Below are 3,579 nucleotides of genomic sequence, written 5' to 3' on the forward strand. Positions count from 1 at the left end.
CCGGTTCAGTGGGGGCAGTAACGTTTAAGCGTTTACTTCATTCCAGTCCTGACCTATTTTCCCTGATGCTACGATTGTGCTCTTTCCGATTAGCAGGCTTCCAGCACAGCCACAAATCCCATTTTCTCGGGTTTTTTTTTTGCTGAGGGGCATTGCTCGGGAACCGAAAATCGGGTCATTTGACCGAGGCGGACCAGTGAGAGCTCGAGCAATGCTTGGCGGGAGAGTCGTTCATGTCGTGATAGTGCGCACATGTTTTTTCCGACAATCAAACTCCCGATGGCCTCAAAATCCCTTTTTTTTCTTGCCCTTTAACATTTTAACGTTTAAACGTTCATCACACAACAGAAACGTCATCAGGAGAGGGGGTTGTGTGCTGAGAGACACGGAAATTGGGTCATGTGACCAGGCCTGACCATTGAGAGCTCGAGCACTGCTGGGCGGGAGAAGTTCATTCCTGGTCTATCTAACGGCTCAGATGGCGATGCAGAAAATGGCTGGACGAGGAGTGTCGTGGAGGGAGAGGGAGACACTGGATCTCATCGACTTCTGGGGAGAGGAGAAGGTCCAGGAGTCGCTGTCAATGTGCCACAGAAACATAGACGTCTTCGAAAAGATCGCGGAGCAGATGGCGGCAAGAGGGCACAAGCGCACGGCTTTGGAATGTCGGACGAAGACCAAAGCAATGCGCCAAGAATACAAACGAGTGGTGGCACACAACTCCAAATCCGGAAATGCACCCACAACGTGCCCATATTATGCCCAGCTACATCGTATCTTCAGGGGCGATGCCAGCATCAGGCCACAACGGGTGGCCAGAAGCCTCTCCCTTCCGCGCGCCGACACACCGAGACCAGTTCAATTTGAGGGGTCTGAGGAACTGTTTAGCCACCCGATGGTGACCCTGAATCTACAGTCTGTGGATGTCACAGTAAACGATCAAGGTAAGTATGTTTCCTGCTGTTGTGGGTCAAGCGGCGGAATCCTGAGGAGAGATGTGACCACTAGGCTAAACGTTATAACGTTGCAGATAGATAATGCCCATTCTTCCTATGAACTTTGCCGGTGTCATGCCCTTGGCAAAGCAATCTATCTGTGTTGGCACTTTTAATGGTGGGTGTGTGAAGAGGGGCCTGGGGTGGGGGGATGTGGTGGGTATGGAGTTTTCAAGTGATCATTTGCTCACCTGCAGATTCATTCCGTGAAACACAACTCAAGCAGAAGCAACCCTGAAGCCAGAGTAATCTACAAGTTTGGACATGCACCGGTGACATTAGATGTGTGGGAACCTGTTATCCTGTGACATCGTCAAGCCACTTGGGAGTTCACATCACTGGACAATACGTGTTATTCTGACAAGGGTCTTCCATTCATACTCGCATATCCAAACTTTCCAAAATATTACTTACGCTTATGTTTCTTCCAGGGGCTGCATCTGACCAGGAACAATTGATGGAAGCATGTGACGGGGGAGAGGTGGGAGAAGAAGGTAAGATCGAGTGCCATGATCCTATTTAGCAGAGTGGATGGGGTGCATAAGGCAGAGACACCGTTGGCATGAGGATTTCTGTTCTTTCTAGCTGAAGGTGGTATTAGAAGGGCATTAGGATCATGCTGTCAATAAATTAACTTAATTGATTTAAATTACTTTGGGTGATTGATTAAGAGGGCCTCCACCGTAGAGAAGACAGTCAGATATAAAAATGATGTTTGCCAGGTAGGACTTTGGCACATATCCCCCCAAACAACTCTGCCATCACTTTCCTCCTACATTGTCAAGAAGACTTCAACCTCCAAAAATGGAGGGAGGGGTGCCAGCATTGCAACGTTACCACTTTTCCTGATTGTTTTTTTTTTTTTAAATTAAGCAATGTTCCAACATATGATGATACCTACCCTCATGATGGCGGTCCTTCCAACGAGGATGGCCAGCAGCCACCCAGAGCCGCATCAGGGAACGGTGCACGTGGGTGCACCCAACATTCACAGTGGAAGGTTGGGCACCGACAAAGCACATAACTCATGTTCTTCATTGTCAAAGAACTGAATTGTTTTCTATTACCTTGCTCTTACTTGTATGCCACTTCAACTGTTCAAGCATTTAAAGTTGCCAGTCTCCAGATGGGCTAGGAATCTTGCAAGAATTACAGCCGATCTCGTGACTGCAAAGGGGGTTTTCCCTGGGCACTATGGCATCTAAGTAGGACAGATTCTATGGCATAACATCGCATGCTGTGGCTGAGCTTCTGCCATGCACAGGCACTGCTCCCTAATCTTTATGGATTTCGCAAACCAGAGCTGGCAACCACACATGAAGGTTTGGCAAAAGCAATAATTTCTTTGATTACATCACAGCCTCATTTTTTAAGAAAATAAACCGTATGCGGAATTGGGTGGCTTGCCAATCCCACCTTTTTTGGGGGGGGAAAAAACCTGCTTTTTCATAATCAAAGAACTATTGCTTGGGCCAAACATGCATGTTTTATTGCTTGAATATATCTTGCATTGCCTTCGAGAACATGTACACTAACTTCGTGATGTTCCCTCTTCTGAGTGCGGACGGTGTCCCCGGAAACCACAAATGCTGGTTCATTGACATGTGAAGTGGCATAACCCCAAGTCCTGTCACTAGTTATTTTGCTTTCTGGGCTGGTGACATATCTTGAGGTTCTTAGGCAGAGAAACGTCTGCCCCAAATGTCTACAAGAATCTTTATCTGGAGATGCCAGGGATAGGATCTGGAACCTTTCACATGTGCAGCATTAACTCAAAAAATTTGGCCTGAATTGTGGCATCATCCACACACTGTGAGACTCGCCTCCGCACGTGCCCTTTCAGTCCACCTCACTCTAGTTTTGTCTGTTCTCTCTGGTTGCCGCTCTCAACTGAAAAACCAGATTCAACCTCTGGCATCTCCATTCTGACACAGTCATCCTAAAAAAATTTTTCCTTTTTAATTCCACAGATTCGGACTTGACTCAGGTGGATGAAATCACGGAGGAGCATGAGGACGGCAGTCGTCCAAATGTGGGTGAGTGAGCTGTTGCGGTCGCGATTCCTTCAACCCTTTCTAGAAACAAATTTCTCTCTTACAATCATACCAATTTCTCAATTCCTGGTTTCAGTCGCTGAAAATCAGCCCGTTGAAACCGCACCAAAAACCACGGCACAGATGTCACCTGCTTCTAGGCTGGAAAAAGCCAGAACCCGAAGCAGACGTGTGGCCTTGCTTAGCACCGTGGCAGAAAAGATGTTGTCTCAGGCAGAGAGAGAGGAGAACAACAATGCCAAGGAGAGAAAACAGACATTGACGGAAAGTCGAGAGTGGCGCATGCAGTTTCTGGAAGCGGAGCAGAGAAGGCATGAAGACACAATGAGGGAGGCACAAGAAGACAGAAAGGCTTTCATTGAGGCGCAGCAGCAGAACTGTGAGGGCATCAACAGAGCGGTCAGTGCCTTGAGCTCCCTGACCGAAATATTGCTGGGGGGAAACCGGGAGCTGAGACACCAAGCCGTGCCTGGACAATCATCTGGAAGGGGAAGTGTGCATAGATCTCCACAGGAGAACCCACCCAGAAA

General features: G+C 48.0%; 1 long non-coding RNA gene across 1 annotated transcript; it reads left to right on the forward strand.

Moving 5' to 3' along the window:
• The first annotated feature begins 1,421 nt into the window (after positions 1-1,421).
• On the forward strand, positions 1,422-3,166 carry LOC129326537 (uncharacterized). Its single transcript, XR_008596705.1, has 3 exons — positions 1,422-1,489; positions 2,966-3,031; positions 3,126-3,166. It is a non-coding gene; the product is annotated as an uncharacterized LOC129326537 (long non-coding RNA).
• Positions 3,167-3,579: the final 413 nt, after the last annotated feature.

Source organism: Eublepharis macularius, chromosome 1 (genome assembly GCF_028583425.1).
Source record: "Eublepharis macularius isolate TG4126 chromosome 1, MPM_Emac_v1.0, whole genome shotgun sequence".
Classification (NCBI taxonomy): Eukaryota; Metazoa; Chordata; class Lepidosauria; order Squamata; family Eublepharidae; genus Eublepharis; species Eublepharis macularius.